Consider the following 21,457-nt stretch of genomic DNA (forward strand, 5'->3'; position numbering starts at 1 on the left):
ATATTCAATTAGCTCGAATTAGAATCAATTATTTTGATAAAAATAAATTTTTTTCAAAGAATTATAGAAGTGGACGAATAATGATGTAAATAAATATAAATAATTGATTCTAATTCGAGCTAATTGAATATCTAATTGCATATCTAATTGCATTAGCAGAAGTCAATTAGATTTCTAATTGTAAAGGTAACCCAATTTTTTTGCTAATGGCAACTAATTGCAATTAGATTTACCATTAGAAAAAAATTTCAATTATCTAATGGGAATTAGGTGAACTATTTCTAATTGTTTAATAAATTAGAGAATATAAACCAATTGCATCAATTGCTAATTCTAATTGGAATTTAACATGTATGGTCTGAAAGCATATTTGCTTCAATACAACGCAAAAACACATCATCCTCCATTTTATCGACGGCCTCATCTTCATCTTGGAACTTCGTTTCTTCATTGTTCATAATACGTATGCGAAGTACTCATTTATCTGCATTATCATCATTGAAAATACAATTCAAATCATCTCCAAAACCAGCATTAATCTTTTCAGCAATTTGTTCCATGGTTAGTTTCTTATCTGTCATACGTTTACGATCCAATTCAATACATAATAGCCATGGTGAAATGCGTGTTGGATCAAAATCAGGCATTTCATAATAAACATTAACGAATTATTGATCCTCTGAAATCACAGTACGCTGCGGATCGGGATCATAGAAAATGGCTGTGTTGGCTGTTACTTTACGCAATGTGGTGTGTTCCAAACGGCACAGCACACTCTTTGCTTTCTCAGCATCTCGTGCAGCACCGCCTGAGAGAAAAACAATTAGTGAGGGAGCCTTTGGTTTTTTGGAAATACTAATGATTTCCTTTAGACGAGGTATACCCGATGTTACGTTCTTCCATGATACACCAGCAAAATGGAAAGTTTTGAGTGTCATCTACAATATAAATAAGAAAAAAAAAATAAGACAGAAATTTATCAACACACCATAATTACGCACCTGTGTAGCAGGTTCACCCAAACTCTGTGCAGCTAAAGCGCCCACCATTTCACCAGGATTTGCTTGTGCTTGCTGAAAGCGTGTTTCAATCTCTCCAATCAACCATTCAAACGCTTCAGTCGATAAACGAAACTCTTCTGCTACATATTTCGTGTAGAGCGTCGAACGTACTAAATATTGAAACAATAGCGTAGCATTCTCATTAGCCTGTTTTGACAAACGATCATTACCGACCACAATAACACAACGTTGTAATAAATCACGTACGCCATTAATAACGCGCAAAGGTGACAGATCGGATGGCATGTGTTTGTTATGAAAGATAATACGACCTACTCAATTAAAATAAGTTATAACATAAGCTTTTGCTTAATTAAAAAGTAAACAATGTGCTTTTTCTTCGAATCACCATTGGGGAAAATTTCATGCAGCGCTTCACGATCGCGACACAATTGATCCCATGCAATTTCCAATTCGGGCAATGAATTACCGCTTTCGCTCAACTCTTTTATAACATCATCTGTAAAAACTTTACGCATATAACGTTCATTTGACCAATCAAATTTGAATCTTTTTTCGAATGCGTTATTCGATAGCTTAACGGTAGGTAGGTTTTGAAATTCTACTGTTTCACCAGCCAAACCATCTTCGCCATAACGCAACTGCATCAATTGACCTACAGAGTTGCGTACTGTGCCACCATAGTTAACCATAACAGACTCCATTGTCTTAATTAAACGACGTTGGATGTAACCAGTTTCAGCAGTTTTTACAGCAGCATAGCGTGAAAATAGAACTCTGATGCCGTCAAACCGGCAAGGTATGAATTTTCTACGAAACCACTTAACTCCGGACCGTAATCGTCTTTAATGAAATGTAGCAAAGTACGTTTTCGAAAACCATGTGATATACGTTTACCCTCAACGCTCTGTTGACCCACACAAGCAATAACTTGTGAGATATTAATATTGGAACCTTTAGAACCCGACACCACCATAGCCTTTAAATTATTATATTCAGTAAGCGATTTCTTAGCAGGACCACCAGTTTTGTCACGAGCTTCGTTTAGCATACGATTTACTTGATTTTCGAAAGTTTGAGGCAAAGTATTACCAGTAAGGGTGTGTGCATGTCAGAGATGCGATAAGCGATACGAGCGTTGATAAGAGCGAAGCGTAGAAAATGAATGCATGTATTTTAATAGAAGTATGCATGTCGGAGCAGCGCGCTAACTCACTCTTCGCTCGCTATCATCGATAAGAGCGTAGAAATTGTAGGTCAGTAATTTCTTCGCTATTATCTATGATAGACACAGAAGATTTTATAAGTGCAGTATTTTTAAAACCTGCAATTTGGGATCAAAAAGATCCAAATCACTACAACAGGTTGATTTTGGATAAATTGTAGCAACAGATATCCAAACAATTAAATACAACAAGTAAGTGTAATAATATGTTTTCATATTTTTTATTGTAAAATTTTTGCTTAAAATATCAATTTAATTGATTTAATTAATAAATGAATTTGTTAATTTTTCTCCAATAAAATTATTCATACGTACCTTATTGTAAGCATCAATCGCTCCTCTTGCAAGATTGGCCTGTTATGCCAGTTATGCCAAATAATGTGTAGTCGATCCGAAATTTGAGACAGAAAATAATCGAATGTATCGCTTGCCATTCTCATATATTCGAAAAATTTTTTTGGATCCTGTCTCAAACTACTATAGAAATGGTGAAATTCTCCGATTTCTAGTCTTGCTTGGTTTATAGGATGCGCCGAAAACTGACGTCTTTCCCTTACAGTATTATGTAGATTATAATATTCAGCAGTAGGCGTCAGCAACAACATATTTTCTTCCTCTGAATCACTCATTAATATAAATATTATAGCTGTTCACTTTTCAAAACTTAAATTGCAAATGCAACTAACGCTCTTATCGCAGATCTGTTATATACACCACACAAAACTAAAGCTCGACGCTATGCTCTTGTCGCTGCTCTGATCGACGCTCTTATCGCTTATCGCATCTCTGACATGCACGCCCCCTTAGTGAGCAAATAAGTTTAAGAGATAAAAAAAATTTATTGCAAGAGATTTAACGCACCAGGTGTTGGTTCCATCTCCATATTGTGCGCTTTTTGAATAACGTTTATGACATCATTTTTGGATTTCTTAATTGGCATCTGAATTTCATTATAAGTTTGAGGGTCAGCAATTGTATCACCAATACCGATACTGTGACCTTCCAATAACAATTAATTGTTAATTAATTGTTAATTACAGTCTGAATATTACCGTAGAAACGGCCAGCAATTTCATGACCCAATTCCAGGAAAACGATATGCAGCAAGGAACCTGCCGAAGTACCCAGCGTCTTTTTATACAAAATGTCCATAATTATTTCTCCATGTTCTACCATTATATTGGTATCACCAGGTGAAATCCATTTATATCGACCATCATCTTCATCATCTGGATGTGTCGAATATTTACGTATCATATTTACATTGCCGGGAATAATCAATGAGAACAATTGTTTGCCTGTCCATAGAGGACGTGGCTTTAAAATGCATGGTTGTGGTACTTTACCATCCCATGTGGGTAAGAACATAAGTAAATTCATCATTCGTTCACGTGTAATAAATGCATCACGTTTTGTCATTTTACGTACAGCTGTTAGAGTGTCCTGCCTATAATTTAGATGATTTATATTTTTTTCAAATTCATATAAAGAAATAATTAAAATAATAAGCTGTGGAGTAATAATTTGCCTAGGTGTTATATGTGTATTCTCCACCTCAGCACGCGTCTCCGTAGATTGTGGCACATGCAAATTCATTTCATCACCATCAAAGTCAGCATTATATGGTGATGTGCATGACAAATTCATCCGGAATGTTGACCATGGCAGCACTTTGACACGATGCCCCATCATAATCATTTTATGTAGTGTAGGTTGGCGATTGAAAATAACTAAATCATCATCACGTAAATGTCTTTCGACTTTATAGCCACATTGTAAATGCAAATCTGAAGTTCTAGGATGGAAACGTAAATCTATACGTTCACCATTATCACACAGAATATATTTAGCGCCAGGATATTGAGAACTACCACGACGCACTAACTCTTGCATGAGATCGATATTGAATGGTGTAACCAATTCTGGAAATGTTAAACTTTGTGCAATTGAACGTGGCACACCAACTTGATCGATACGTAAATTTGGATCTGGTGTTATGAGAGTACGTGCTGATAAATCAGCACGTTTACCCATGAAATTACCACTTGTACGCCCTTCTTTACCCTTCAAACATGCTTTAATCGATTTAAGTGGTTTTCCAGATTTTTGCATAGCATGCGGCATACCGGGCATATCGTTGTCAGCTAAAGTTGCTACATGAAATTGTAAAATTTTTATGTTTTCGTGTATAATATGCGCATCTGCGCCAGTGCCTTCATTCTTTTTTAACTCATTATTTGCTTTAGTAATATCGGCAAGTTTATATGTCAAATCGTCTTGATTCTTTGCGGCACCAAACATAACAACAGCGCACTGCAAGTGGCGGTACGGGCAGGGCCGGCTTAAGAGAATTTGGGGCCCTAGGCGAGTTATTATTTGCGGCCCCTTTCTCCCGTATTTATGAAAGAAATTGGAGATCAGAAAATTAGGCATCAGAAATATTAAATTCAAATTTAGTGTGAATAAAACAAAAAAATATTTCTTTTGCATATTAAATATATATTTTTTTTCAACAAAAGAACGAAAATATAACACACAAAAGTATTGTAACGAATTTACTGCAAATCCTCTTATTTGCAATCCTCTGCTAAGTTCGAATCACAAAACTGTTGAATAAATAACTCCAATATTGAATAATGGAAAAATGGCCTTTATTAAAATGCTTCACAATAACACTCAAACTGTGCAACGAATAGCTTAATAACCAAACTGATAGCTCAAATGAAACTCCACTATTCAAAATAATACTGCTATTGCTCGCTAGATATCGTGTTAATCAAACTGCTTGACAACTCAAATCAAACTGAATTCCTTCTTACTCGCCTGCACCGCTTTTATAGTTTACGCTGCATACTTCTAGGCTCTTCGATTTCCAGAAGTTACTAGTTGTTTCGGCTACAAAATCGCCAGCCACAACTACGTGCACAAATTATTTCCCTCTCTTGTGACCACTCAGATAAGATATATGCATGTGTTTGTAGTTTACAGTCTCCCGCACACACATAAGCGTATAAGTAAATTCATCGGTGTGTGACATCTCATCTCTCGCTGCCTTGTATGTAAATGTTGCTCGTCGGAATGTGTACATATGTGTAGACGCAATTATTGATTCGTTTATGTAGATACATAATGATTGAATTATTGATGTGAATTCACGTCACTGCTTAGCATCGGCCTGGAGATGGCAACACTCCTCAGTTTTGCTAATATTCGTAACACTGTCCTCCACCTAAGTCTGATCGTCCCGATCAGACAAATCTCCCAATCTAAACGCCGCTAGCATCTCCAAATGTACCACTCTTCTAATCCGTGGTTTCCCAGTGGTTTGTATGCGGTAGATGGTATCACTGATCTTCTTCACAACTTTCTACGGGCCTTCCCAACTGCACCGAAATTTGGCTGGAACACCTTTCCGCCGGTGAGGGTTGTTTAACAGTACCAAATCTCCCGCTAAGAAACCTTCCGAATTAGAGTTCTTGTCATGCCAGTGTTTCATCTTACAACTCATTACCCTGGGCTGTTCCTTCACACTCTGTTGTTTGGTCAATGAACCACTTCGTAGAGCTTGCGCTGGACGGATTTGCTTTGCATAATCGGTATCGTTCCCACATTTCACAAGAGTAGTGCGCTCCGGCTTGAAACTACCCTCGCATTCTTTCTCGGAAATTCGTTGCTTCGTTTTCCTGCGTCTTTTAGGTTTTGTCAATGCCAGTGTTTCTCTCGCAGGTACTTTTGATTTTGATTTATTTGGCCCATTCGATCTATCAACCTTTGCATTTGACTTTCGTGGTCTTTGTCGAGTCTTTTCCACCAGTACCCGATTACTGCTGAACCCTTTTTCCAAACTAAAGTTAAGTGGTATGTCCTGGTTCTTATAGCGCATAATTTTCCTCCGCATATCGATCCTGACGTCATGGTCAACCAAGAAGTCCACTCCTAATATGACTTCATCAACGATCTCCGCCACAACGAATTTGTGTAGAACCATGACTTTTCCAATTAATACCTCACATACCACTTCGCCTTGGACTTGATTATATTCGCCTGTTACCGTACGCAACCTTGCTCCAGGTAATGCCTTTACTCTCCTGTAGACCAAATCAGATCGAATCAAGGAATGAGATGCCCCCATATCTACAGTCAGCACACGCTCTTTACCATCCACATTCCCTCTGACGGTAAGACTGCTTGATTTCCTTCCGATTTGCGACACAGATATCACAGGACATTCAACAGCCGGGGCAAGTTTTCGTTCTTTACATTCGACACGCTCTTGCTCATTTCCGCCAGCTTTGCGCTTACGGCCACCCACATTGTTGGAACTGTTAGGGTTGGTTTTGCAATAACGCGCAATATACCCTGGCTTTCCACACTTAAAGCATTTGACTGCATCATTATTCTTCTGCTGCGTACCCTTCAATACTTCCAAAATTGCGTCTACCCAGTCTGGCTTTTCCACTTCCACGCGATGAGCTTTGTACGCTGGCTTACTCAAAAGTGAGGCTGTTTCCTGAGTCAGTGCATGCGATACCGTTTCAGCAAACGTTAGTTTTGGATTCGCTTCGTTTCCACATCTCGTATGCCATTTATGAAGCTCTGGATTTTTAACCTTTCAGTGTATTCCACGGGTGCGTCTGCATTTGCAAGATGAGACAATCTTTCAATATCTGAAGCAAACTCCTGCAATGTCTCATTTGCTTTTTGGTAGCGGTTTTGCAACTCAATTTGGAATATCTGTTTCCTATGGTCGCTTCCGTAACGTCTCTCTAAAGCGCTCATCAATGTTTCGTAGTGGTTCCGCTCGTACTCTGGGATGGTCTGTAAGATTTCCGCGGCAGGCCCTTTCAGTGCCACGAACAGAGCTGCAACTTTATCTTCAGCATTCCATTGGTTCACTGCTGCGGTCTTCTCAAACTGTAGCTTAAAGACCTGAAAAGGAACAGAACCGTCAAAGGATGGTGTCTTTACCTTTGGATTACTCGCTGAAACAGCTGGGCGGTTTAGTTGTAACTGCTCCATACGACCTTTTAACGCTTCTATTTCGGCATCAATTTTGCCCTCGAGTTGTATAATTTTTGCATCCTGCTCTTCCAGTTTCAAAAAGAGCTGCGATGATACCTGTTCCGAAATTTGTGCCGACATTTCAGATATACGTGCCTCTTGCGCTTCCAGTTGAGATGCCAAATGTGTCTTCTGTTCTTCCAATTGTGATGTTATACGGGTTTCCTGCGATTCCAGTTGGGATACCATATACGTCTTCTGTTCTTCAAGTTGTGAAGAAATTTGTGTTTCCTGTGCTTCAATCTTCGAGGTTATTCGTGTCTCTTGGGATTCCATCTGTGATGACATATACGTTTTCTGTTCTTCTAGTTGAGATGACATATACTTTTTCTGTTCTTCTAGTTGAGATGCCAGTTGCGACGACATTGATGCTACTGTCGATGTTTGTGCAGATATTGCAGCCAATATCATGTTCAAGTCTGTGCTCGTAACTGTCTGCGATGTTTCGTTTTTCTCTTCAATTTTTGTTGTTGTTTCATCCCCATCAGGATAAAAGACAAACTCGTCCACATCAATTCCTTGCGACTCCATTACCTCTCGTAGCCGTGCTTGAAGTTCGATCTTATTGCCGGTTGTATTTAATCCACGGTTCTCCAACTCCTTTTTCAGTTGCTGGATCTTCAATTCACTGAACTTTGCCATGTCCAAGTTGTATTCCCAATCTTCGGAATTTATTCAACAATTCCTCTTCTGACATCAATTGTAACGAATTTACTGCAAATCCTCTTATTTGCAATCCTCTGCTAAGTTCGAATCACAAAACTGTTGAATAAATAACTCCAATATTGAATAATGGAAAAATGGCCTTTATTAAAATGCTTCACAATAACACTCAAACTGTGCAACGAATAGCTTAATAATCAAACTGATAGCTCAAATGAAACTCCACTATTCAAAATAATACTGCTATTGCTCGCTAGATATCGTGTTAATCAAACTGCTTGACAACTCAAATCAAACTGAATTCCTTCTTACTCGCCTGTACCGCTTTTATAGTTTACGCTGCATACTTCTAGGCTCTTCGATTTCCAGAAGTTACTAGTTGTTTCGGCTACAAAATGGCCAGCCACAACTACGTGCACAAATTATTGCCCTCTCTTGTGACCACTCAGATAAGATATATGCATGTGTTTGTAGTTTACAGTCTCCCGCACACACATAAGCGTATAAGTAAATTCATCGGTGTGTGACATCTCATCTCTCGCTGCCTTGTATGTAAATGTTGCTCGTCGGAATGTGTACATATGTGTAGACGCAATTATTGATTCGTTTATGTAGATACATAATGATTGAATTATTGATGTGAATTCACGTCACTGCTTAGCATCGGCCTGGAGATGGCAGCACTCCTCAGTTTTGCTAATATTCGTAACAGTATTTTTAATTATTTTAGAGTTTACTAAAACTACATTTTCCGCGCCATCAACTCGGAGAAAATTGATATAATTTTACTTAAATCTAATTTTTGAGAAACTTCCTGCTCTATTGATAGCAATGCCAAACCGACAAGCCTTTCTTGAGTCATGGCCGAACGCAAGCACGTTTTGATAAATTTCAGTTTCGAAAAGCTACGCTCGCCACTCGCAACCGAGATTGGTATCGTCAACAAAATACTAAATTGGGCATGAGACCAGACAAATTGTGTTGTAAAATATAACTAAGGTGAAAATTAAATTTTTTAAAGAAACTAAATATAGGGCCCCTCCAAAATCCAATCAGGGCGTGCATATTTTGGATCCATACCAAGTATGAAACATTATTCATCTGTAATGTGTTTTAAAATTTCCCATACGCGCTCTGCACTAACCATGATTTTCTTCTCCTAATGTAGATAAGTAAAATAGTAAAACAAAAACGCGTAATTATTAAACTATCAATAATTACCTGTGAATCTTCATTCAAATGCTTCCATTCAGCAGTTAACTCTAAACTACTACGTCTAAGGGAGGGTTGATAATGACCACAACCACCATGTCCTTGCTTTTTAGTCGGATCGGATTGTTGTCCATCTTTTGCCATATCCATATCTTCGTATACATACGCCAGACGCTTTCGCGGCTGTCCTTCTGATTTCATTACAAAATCTTTGATTTTGGGATTTTGTGGTGATACTAACATTTTGGAGGAATAAAAGCATACACAACGTAAAATCTTAATGGTTTTTTTGAAACTCCGGAAAGGTCTGCCACAATTTGCTGGAAATGTCCTGAAGCATAGAACCGGAGTGCGATGAAAAACATTTGATGTGGCTGCATTGCGTTATTACTGTAAACGAAGAAGTAATTTAGGGCAACATTTGTAAAATATGATGTAAACTTATCGTGCTCCAAGATAAACCTTGTCTTTTATTAAAGAGAAAACAAACCAAGCAGCATCTTTTCACATACGAAATCGTTCGCGAAAGTCAACATCTTCATAATAATGAAAAAAGTCAGTCTGTTTCGTCGAAGCACGATTACCTGCAGAGCTTCAAAATCGCAATCACTTTCACCAGAATCTCGAAGATCCATTAAACTTTTCACAAATTTTCCACCGAGAACACAAATAAGCCACTTCAGAGAAATTGCAGATGTCACAATAGCGGGGTTGCTATATTTGCATAATGAAATAAGTATCAATACTGCCATTTAATTCGACTCAAAATTTGTACTAAACCAACACTGTTGAAAGTCGAGAATGAGCCAGCTGACAGGTAGGCTAATTTGTGACTTAGCTAAGCATTGGTGGTGAAACAGAAAAATTAAAAAATATGAATTAACTAAGTTAAGTCGAGTTGGTGGAACCGGCCCTTAGAGCAGTGGTCTCCAATTTGAAAACTGTGGCTGTGTGAGTAAAACTAAAATCAACTTATTGGTAGTGGTTTAGATGTTGATGAAAAATCAATGAGGTAGGACGTATGCACGCATGTTTGTTAACACACAAAAAGTAATTCGTAAATATGACATACAAATACTACTTTATTATTGTTATGTTCTATAAATTGTTAGCATTAAACCATGAAAACATTCTGCGCATGAGCGTTTGTTTGCAAAATATCTTTTCGCAAATGCGATGTTGCTATTTTGCTTGTTCAACGACAACTAAAGACGAAAGAGAATAATAATACGTGTGAAGTAGCGCTAATAATTACTTCACTAAATGAGGACCGCTGGTTTAGAGCGTGCTTGGATTTTAGAAGGAAGTCTTCTATGTCCTCTCAAACGGAGGCAGCATTTAAGCACCCATCGAAGATAATAATGTCCCACCCGCTGCTCTTGACAATAATTGTTACTGGAGCATTCCACGGTTTGTACGACACAATCGTACTAATTTTTTCATTTTTATACCTTAACCAACTTTTTTTCGCAAGCTGACATTAATTTTATATTGTGATATATTTCGAATATACTAGCGTTGAGGAGATCAATTCGAAAATCGGCAAAAGTTTTTGATTTTCCATGGAATGCTCTTACTATATACTTTATCATTGTACTTCTAAGCAGCAGGTAAGCAAAATACGTTTAAGCTCGTGCGGTCGTGGCTGCCAGTGCATATGAAATAAACATTTAAAAAAAACTTTCTCAAATATATGTGAACCCGACCCCTTTACAATTGGCTGAAAGTTTTTCTTCTTTTTCTATCTTACGAAAGACGTTTTTTCAGAAGTTTTTCAAATTTTTTCATCCAACTCAAAAAAAGTTATGAATTTTTTGTTTTCAAAAAGCTATAACTTTTTCAAAAATTGACCGTTTGGGATCTTTTTTTTTTAAATTTGTTTTTAAATGTACTTTTCGGAAAAAATACAAAAAAATTTTAAAGTTTTTTTTTTTGTAATTTTTCAATTTTTCGAGATTTTTCGAATTTCGCCATTTTTTTTTTTCTCATAAAAATCTTCAATCAATTCTGCAATCATCCCCACTAATCCCGGAGTGGGCCGATTTTTTTTTTTTTTTTTTTTTATTGGAAAAAAAACTTTAAAATTTTTTTGTAGTTTTTCCGACAAGTACATTTAAAAACAAATTTAAAAAAAAAAGAGCCAAAACGGTCAATTTTTGAAAAATTTATAGCATTTTGAAAACAAAAACGGTGTTTTTTTAAAAATTCATAACTTTTTTTGAGTTGGATGAAAAAATTTGAAAAAATTCTGAAAAACGTCTTTCATAAACTAGAAAAAGAAGAAAAACTTTCAGCCAATTCTAAAGGGGTCGGGTTCAAAATTGGTCGAAATGGGGTGGAATACCCCATATACATTATAGGGCTTTTTCGCAAATGCAAAGACAATTTTTCTTCCCATTATAATATAAATTTTTATAATAATGAGGAAAATGTTGATGTATATTAGATAGTTTTTAGAAGAATCTGTGTCGCAAATTTACAGACTTTCTATAGTTTTAATAAAAAACTATGATTACAATTGCTAGAATCGTGGTCTTTTAGAGGAGGGGACTACAATTACAGTAATCGTAACTAAAACATGATCGTAGTACTAAACTCTCCAGCTCTGTTATCAGCTATCAATTATCTACTTGTCCCCCGAACCACCTAAGCTTAGATAGTTATTGAACCGTCACAATTTTTCGAAATATTTAGTATAGGTAAACTTTTGTTAGTTGTCATCATAGTTTCGAGTTCATAATATAAAACATAACTGGCCAGATCGTAACTTTGTGCTTTAAGTTAAATCATATGGATCATATATCATATGTGCGCAGGCACACAAATTTTTATCGCTCCTTTCAAATCAACTTATGGGGATATAGAAAAGGAACAAATTGTATATAATATTTCTCTATTGTTCGAAAGTAGTTCAATTTTAATACTTTTTGATTCCTTTTCAGAGATAGAAAGCGTGAAAAAAATGTTAAGGTTTGTGATGTTTTCAATGTAAGGAAGGAATCGACACTTGTATATATATGCATTTATATAGATATGTATTGAACACTCGGATCCGCATTAGACTGGGTTGTAATAGAAAGTATCAGAATAAATTTAAAAAAAATTTAAGGCGCGATAACCTCCGAAGAGATCTAAGGCCGAGCTTCTCTTCCAATTTGCGTCGTGCTCCTCTTGATTTTCCCTACAAATTAGCCGGACGGGACCTACATGTTTTATGGCGACTCCGAACGGCATCTGCAAGGCAGATGAGTTTTCACTGAGATCTTTTCATGGCAGAAATACACCCGGAGCGCTTGCTAAACACTGCCGAGGGGCGACCCCGCTTAGAAAAATTTTCTTCTAATTTAAAACCTTATATGTAAAATTTTGATGTTGCTTTGCCCGGGGTGCGAACCCAGGGCATACGGTGTGGTAGGCGGAGCACGCCACTATCACACCACGGTGGCCGCCGGTCTGCCTATGTTTAAGTTGTATTTAATGCTCGCTACATTTCTCTTCATATGTGTCCTTAATGTATGTATGCATATGTGAGAGCACACAGCTGGGTATACAAGTTTCACCTGAACTTAGACTTTTTTACATGTTTTAATTGCAACTTGGCTGTTGAATTTTGATTTATCACAATTTTGATCGTGAGAAGTTCTATGTTTCCTTCTAAAGTCCATTTGAACTCTGAAATCGTTTACGTATAGTTTGGTCTGCTAAACCAGTTGCAGCTCCTTTAGAAAGGCTTCTTGGCTTACCAAATTATGAAAGAATGACAATGATTAAATGAGTACAGATTTTAAAAGGACGTAAAAGGCGTATACTCAACAAAATAGGATGTCAAATAATAAAAATTAAGTAAAAACTCAATTTGACCTTTATTTGCATGGATTGCAAGAAGAAATAAAAAAGTGCGTGACCATTTCTGCACCTTTTTTATTTCGTGTGGCTATTGCTCCAGTCTAATACGCAATCGCACCTCATATTTTCTAGCACTAAAGTATTTTCAACTAACCCCAAAACGCTATCAGCCACTAATATAATATACCCATAAAAATATAACCGAGTGAGAGTTATGCGCCACATAAAATTATTTAAAAAGGAAAACGGCCTAACAAATCAAGGAGCGACAGAGCGGAAAGCCAATGATAATGATTACAAAGTAGAAGGATTTATCTGACGCAGATGAAACGAGAAACTGCAAAGTGAAAGGAAAACATGCAACGCAAAATTGCTGAGTGAATTGAAAGTTTATTAAAGTACGCCATCAAAACCATACATACGTGTAATTAAGTTTAGCTGAGTGCAGGTGGGTTGAAAATTGAAAAATTCTCACGCATTTTATTACAGCAAGAACTCGTTCATACCACGGCTTTCAGTTTTTTCGTTTTAATGCGAACCTTTTACATTTGACAGTTTCAATACTCAGAAGCTATATAGGCCTGGTCTTTGTCTGCGTGTCTAAAGATTCACAATAAATTCGCACATGCGCCAATAATCATGCTTGAATGGTTAAATAAACTGCAGAGGTAGATATAGAAGAATCTTTGTGGGCTTTATGGTGAATGTTCATATGTATGACGTTTTCCTCAATAGTTATGCTTTCAATTCATTCATTGATGAGTATAAAGGTGCCATATTCGTTGGGAAAATGGCAGGAGAAAAGACTGCGGTAATGGCGTTGCATTCTTTTCTGCGTTCTGTCAATAATTGATTGAAGCGAATAACAGTTTCTTCATTCATCCACATTGATACATACACGTACTTATGTATGTATCAGCTATGATTGCTTTTTGGATACGAATTCAATTGAAAAGAAGAATTCTTTGAGGGCATATAAAAAGATGTGTTTCGATTTAATATAACGCGTGATAATGTGGCCGCACTTCGTAAACTTACATAAATCTATGCTCTTGCATGGGTGCTACGTACTGCCTTCGCATAAGCATAAATAATATACAGTACAACTTTCGGAATTGGGAATGTCAAGTTACAGCGTCATGAGCGTCTTTTCAGGGTCTACCGATTGTGGAAATTTCAACTCGTCGTCAGCTGCGTAAATGACGAAACTGAACCTAGAAACTTGAACGTGGTCATATCACATCGTCCCCATGTAGGTTATTTTTGTCGCTAGTTACTGTGCGGCCGCCGTGGTGTGATTGCTCCACACCGACGATTCTGGATTCACGGCCCGGGCAAAGCAACGTCAAAATTTAAAAACAAGTTTCTTTAATTAGAGGAAAATGTTTCTAAACGAGGTCGCCTCTCGGCAGTGTTTGACAATCACTACGAGTGTATTTCTGCAATGCAAAGCTGCTTAGTGAAAACTCGTCTGCCTTGCACATGCCGTTCGGAGTCCGCATTAAATAGGTAGGTTCCGTCCTACCAATCTTTATATACAAAAATCACGTGTCACATTGTTTGTCCGCGATGGACTCCAAAACTACTGAACCGATTTTGAAATCGTTTTACACCCCATTTGTAGTTTGATCTAACTTTAGAGATAGGGTAGGTTATATCTCAGTTTATAGTGCAAATTTTTTTTATGTTTATACGTAATAATAAAATGTTACGTATACGCAGCGGCACTCTTATTTTCAGGTGGGATATACTTCCGTGTAATTGGTTGCTGTTTAATTAAACAACGTGCTTATCAATAAAAAATATTATAGCGAACGATATCAAGTATAGCACATCACCAGGCCGTTCAGAGGGGGGGGGGGGCGTAATAGGGGGGATTATCTCCAGGCCCGGGGTTTCTGAGGGGGCCCGCGATTTAGAGGTACTAAGGCATTTTTTTTAATTCAAGAGAGTCTTTAGTTGTTCCATGTGCAATTTTTAAGCCGAATTTCAAAAGCAACGAATATCTGCATTTCGTTTTAATATTATAGTGAAGTGTAAAAAATAAAAATCTATATATACATAAAGAAAGGCTAAAATGTGTTAGTTGGTCGCCGGTGTTTGAAGAAATGCGTCGGTCGATTTTGTTCAAACTTTCACACAAGTTGCGTATACTTCACTAGGTGGTTTGGTTGGGAGGTTTGGTTGCGATCGACGTACAGGGTCTCGAGATATAGGCCGAAACGTAGACCCGGCTACCCCTAGAAAGTGTTTAGAGAACATGGATAACAAACGAAAGCTGTTGATGAGTGCTTTAGTAGAGGATAATTTTCATACCCCTGGGTGACTAGGATCTCGAGATATTTATTTATTTATTTATTTATTTCAAAGTAAATCTAGGACAAATCAGAATATCCTTACAGACTATTTACAAATTATTAGCTTAAATATTATCTACCATATCAAATCATTTAGTAGAAATTTAAACTTTGATTTATTTACTGAAAAATCAATTTCCCTGGCATTAGTAAGAAGATTGAATTCCTTCAATGCCCTAGCAATAGGCGAATCATCCAATAAAAAATATCATGATTTCGAAGTGTTTTAGATGGTATATTGAAGCAAATACGCTCCAAAAGAAATGGCGAGTCAATCGTGCCCCCTATCAAATCATAAATAAATGTCAGCGCTAGAATATATCTTCTACTATCCAGGGACTTCAGTCTTATAAGTAGACATCTAGAGTAGTAAGATGGTAAAGGATCCTGAAAACGTAATGACCGGAGCCCAAGACGCAAAAAATTTTCTGGATCATTTCAAGTCGCTGTATATGACAAGCGTGGTATGGTCTCCAAACGAAGAAAGCATATTCCAGTTTACACCATACAAGCGATGTATATAGTAGCTTTAACGTATATGAATCATGGAAATCCGAGCTAAAGCGGCGAATGAACGCTAGCATTGAATATGACTTGGCAATAACACAGTTAAGTTGACTCTGAAAGAGAAATTTAGCATCGAAAACAACTCCAAGATCTGATATTTCATCAACAGTTTTCAAAACAGAAACACCGATGTAATACGCGGTGTTAATACCATTACGGGATTTTGAAAATGAAATGTGAAAGCACTTATTAATATTTAAATGTAAGCAATTCCTACTACACCAATCTATTACTCTGTCAAAATCTGACTGCAGCCGTAGGGAATCTGCTTGATTTGTGACTGATGTAAAAATTCTCAAATCACCTGCGTAAAACAAAAAATTCGAGTAAATGAAGCAATGACGTATTTCATTAATAAAAATTACGAATAGGAGAGGTCCTAGGATACTTCCTTGAGGAACACCAGAGGTCGCGGTAAAAGAACGAGAACTGACACCATCGAGAACAACAGTGCAACTCCGATCCGCCAGGTAAGACTTCACCCATGATAGAATATTGGAGTGAAATCCCAGATCAGCAAGTTTTAAAAGTAGTAATTTATGGCTAACTTTATCGAAGGCCTTAGAAAAATCAATGTAGATGGTATCTACTTGTCCTCTCTTATTAAAGACAGAGAGACAATATTCAGTAAAAACAGCAAGATTAGTCACAGTCGACCTACCGGACATAAAACCATGCTGGTTGGGTCAAATAATACTTTTTACCGCAAACAATATCTTTTCCTTAATTATAATCTCGAAAAGTTTCGATATTGTGGAAAGTTTTGATATTGGGCGGTAGTTCGCAATATTGCTCTTATTACCACTCTTGAAAATAGGAGTAATAGAAGTTACTTTCCAGGTATTATAGGCCAAAACGTGGGCCCGTGAATGCCTAGACAGTGTTTATACAATATTGATATCAAATGAAAGCTGTTGCTGGAAAACTGATAAATACGCATGCAAAGCCGAAATAAAGACATGAATTAATAATACCCAAAAACCTGTTTACATACGTCCTATTCGATTTTCCAAAAATTTGGTATATAAATTTGCCTATATTAGTATTTACGATCCTTTTTTCCGGGAAGTAGACCAGAGACGGACTGGGACTGAGATTAGGACTAGGACTCGGACTGAGGCTCGGCGTGGGGCTGAGACTGGGACTGGGAAAAAATACATACCGCCCTCTGGGACAGGCAATAAGGGATGAAGAGGAGTGAGAAGAACTTGAGAGAAGAGAAAAGAGAGGACACTGAGAAAGTGATAGAATGAGACGAAGATGGAGGTAGATGAAGCGAGAAGGGCGGAGGGAGGTGTGAATGAAAGGATTAGGAAAAAGTGAAAGGGGAGGACAGAGTTAGATAGAAACAGCTTATTAAAATGAATTCAGATAGGGGTCTGCTAGTTTGTAATAAAAATTAAAATGAGTAGGACGCAAATTTGAAGCGAAACTCGGCCTAAAATTTGGTATACATATATTGTAAGGAATTTAGTGAAATTCCGCTTATTCCAAATCTTCTGCTTACGTTCGTATAGGTTAGCGATAAAACACTCCAATATTCTTTATTATAAAATGGTCTTTATTAGATTACTTCGAAAGTACTTCGCAATTAAACTTCGCAACTGATGGCGTGCTTAAATCAAATTGATAACGGACTACTCAGCTTCTGCTGCTTTTATACTCTCTGCCGAAATGTATAGACCTTTCTTCTTCTAGAATCCCCTACTTGGTTACCAGCCATACGCGCGTGTATTTTTAGTGTGTAACCATATGCGTGTGTACCTATATGTGCAGTAGCAGCTGATGATGACATGAGTTTGTGCGTATCTCTCTGCTGCTTGTATGTCTGTATGTACATGATGATTAATGTGTCCATGTAGCTCTAAAGTAGCTTAAATGTTATAGCTTAAATCTTGTTGTGCCTTTATTTAATAACCTTAGAGATGGTAATATTCATCACACTGCCCTCCACCTAAGTCTGATCGTCCCAATCAGACAAATCTCCCGATCCAACCGCTGCTAGCCTCCAACTGAACCACCCTTCTATTTCGTAGTTTCCCAATTGTTTGTATGCGGTAGATGGAATCACTGATCCTCTTAACAACTTTTTACGAGCCTTCCCAACTGCACCAAAATTTGGATGGAACACCTTTCCGCCAGTGAGGGTTGTATAACAGTACCAAGTCTCCCTCCAAGAAACCTTCCGAATTGTTGTTCTTGTCAAACCTGTGTTTAATCCTACTACTCACTACCCTTGTTCGCTCCCTCACCCTCTGTTGTTTGGCCAATGAAATACTTCGTAGAGCTTGCGCTTGACGGATTGGCTTCGCATAATCAGTATCGTTCCGACGTTTCACAACAGTAGTGTGCCCTGGCTTGAAACTACCCTCGCATTCTTTCCTTTGTTTTAGTGCATCCATTTGGTTTCGTTAAAGCCAGTGTTTCACTCGCAGGTATGATTTATTTTGCTTTGTTTGGCCCATTCGTTCCATCAACCTTTGCTCGATCTACTGCCTTTGACTTTGATGGTGTTTGTCGAATCGCCTCCACCAGCACTCGGTTATTGTTGAACCCTTTCTCCAAGCTGGAGTTAATGGCACATCCTTGTTCTTATAGCGCATATTCCTTCTTTGCATGTCGATCTTGTTATCATGGTTAACTAAGAAATCCACTCACAATATGACTTCATCAACAATCTCCGCCACAACGAATTTGTGTAAAGTCGTGACTTTTCCAATTAAGACATCACATATCGCTTCTCCCTGGACTTGATTATACTCGCCAGTGACCATACGCAACCTTGCCCCAGGTAATGGCTTTACTCTCCTGTTGATCAATTCAGACCGGATTAAGGAGTGAGATGCGCCCGTATCTACAGTCAGTACACGCTCCTTGCATTCCACATTTCCTCTGACGGTAAGACTGCTCGATTTCCTTCCGATTTGCGATACAGATATCACAGGACATTCAATAGCTATCATCCGGTGGCAAAATCCTGAGCCAGATAAATAATTTTGCATGTAAATGCAACAACAACGATTTGAGCCAGATAAATCCAGATAGAAGTCTGGTTCAATTTGTGAGCCAGATAATTTGTTAATTATTTCTTTTTAAGTTGGCAACGCGGCCTTTAATATACCTACTTTTTCAAAAATAGATGTTGCTGCTTAGCCTTTGGCCGTATGAGTTAAAGGAAAAACAGCGGCGACATCTGCCTATCACATTTCACGTGTGCGAAAATTTCACGACATCTGCTTCTCAAGTCTCTCAATTATGGAGAGCATTCCCGTGAGAATTGAGCGTGAGCCGGAGCTGTGAAACTCACTGAAAGGCGGCAAATAGCTGGAGCTAGTTCTTGATCTTTACATCTGACTCGCTCTTGCGTATCTCCTCCAGCTTAGCGTTTACGACCAGCCAAGTTGGAACTACCAGGACCGGTGCTGCAATGACGTGCAATGTGACCTGGGTTACCGAACTTGAAACACTTCATAACTCTAGCATTTTTCTGTTGTGATCCGCTCAGTGCTTCCAAAATTGGGTCTACCCAATCTGGCCTTTCTACTTCCACACGGCGTGCTTTGAAAGCTGGCTTACACAGAAGCGACGCTGGGATACGGTTGCAGCACATGTCAGCTTTGGGTTTGCGTATGTGGCTCGCTTCGTTTCCACGTCCAGTATGCCATTTATAAAACTCTGAATCTTTACCCTTTCAGTGTATTCCACGGATGCGTCCGAATTTGCAAGATGAGCCACTCTTTTAATGTCTGAAGCAAACTCCTGCAAAGTCTCGTTAGATTTTTGGTAGCGGTTTTGCAATTATATATGGTAGATCTGTTTCCTGTGTTCGCTCCCATACCGTCGTTCTACAGCAGCCATCAATGTTTCATAACTGTTACGTTGGTACTCTGGGATGGTCTGTAAGGTCTCAGCAGCTGGTTCTTTTAAAGCCACGAACAATGCAGCAACTTTATCTTCGGCATTCCAGTTGTTCGCTGCTGATGTCTTCTCAAATTGGAGCTTAAATACCTGGACAGGAACAGAACCATCAAATGTTGGGGATTTTACCTTCAGAGTAGACGCTGAATTGATTGGATGGTTCATTTGTAACTCCTGAATCCGATCATTCAAAGCATCCATCTCGGCTTCTATTTTATCTTGTCGTTCACTAAAAGCCTCCATCTGCGATGAGAATTTTGTTTCCTGTGGTTCCAGCTTTGTTGAGATACGCTCTTCTTCTTCTTCGAGCTGTAATGTTATGCGTGCCTCTTGTTCTTTTAATTGTTCTGCAATTTGTGACGCCATGTATGTTTTCTGTTCATCCAATTGTGCTTCAATCTTTAATGTTATACGGTTCTTCAGTGATTCCAGTTTAGATGACATTTGCGACGACATTTCTGAAATGCGTGCCTCCGGTGTTTCCAATTGTGATGCCATATGTGTATATCTTCTGTTCTGCCAGTTGAGATGACACTATTGATATTTGAACAGATATTGCAGCCAAAATCGTGTACAAGTCTGTGCTCGTAACTGTCTGCGATGTTTCGGGTTTCTCTTCAATTTTTGTTTTTGTCTGGTCCCCATCAGGATGAAAGGCATCATCGTCCACATCCTTCCAACTCCATTACCTCTCGTAGCCGTGCTGGAATTTCGATCTTATTGCCGCTTGTGTTCAATCCACGGTTCTCCAACTCCTTTTTCAGTTGCTGGATCCTTAATTCACTTAACTTTGCCATGCCCAAGTTGTATTCGAAATTTATTCAACAATTCCTCTTCTAACACAAATTGTAACGAACTTACTGTTGAATAAAATACTCCAATATACTGTATTACAAAATGGTCTTCATTAGACTACTTTAAAAGCACTTCGCAATTAAACTTCACTTCGCAACTGATAGCGTGCATAAATAAAACTGATTACGGACTACTTAGCTTCTGCTGCTTTTATACTCTCTGCCCAAATGTCTAGACGTTTCTTCTTGTAGAATCCTCTAACTGGTCACCAGCCATACGCGCGTGTATTTGTAGTGAGTAACCATATGCGTGTGTATATGGGAGCGAAGTAGTAGCTGATGATAAAATGCGTTGGTGAGTATCTCTCTGCTGCTTGTGTGTCTGTGTGTACATGATGATTGATGTGTTTATGTAGCTAGCTTAAATGTTGTTGTGCCTTTATTTAATAACCTTAGAGATACTAATATTCGTCACAATATATATAGTTGCTGGAACCTACCTGATCAATATCTGGCACATTGCTATCAAACCTTCGGGCGTGTCTTTATCGCTAATCAGTCAACCAATAGTAGACTCCCTTAACGACAATGGCAGCAACAACATATGTTATTCCATTTTGTCCTTATTGTCCCCTGAGTAGAGATATACCCCACCGATATATACCGCCACCGCCATGTCATAAATGTCGGCGCGGCTGCGGGGTGAAGGCGTATTGTACATATTTAAGACTATCTAGGCTGTTTATCATATCGGATAAAAGAATAAGCTTGAAAAATTTGCAGACATACTTT

At 38.1% G+C, this 21,457-nt stretch overlaps 1 pseudogene; it reads right to left on the reverse strand.

The window, feature by feature from the left end:
* Positions 1–344: 344 nt before the first annotated feature.
* On the reverse strand, positions 345–20,072 carry LOC137240364 (DNA-directed RNA polymerase II subunit RPB1-like; annotated as a pseudogene).
* Between the last annotated feature and the right edge of the window lie 1,385 nt (positions 20,073–21,457).

The sequence above is a fragment of the Eurosta solidaginis genome, chromosome 1, assembly GCF_040869045.1.
Source record: "Eurosta solidaginis isolate ZX-2024a chromosome 1, ASM4086904v1, whole genome shotgun sequence".
NCBI lineage: Eukaryota > Metazoa > Arthropoda > Insecta > Diptera > Tephritidae > Eurosta > Eurosta solidaginis.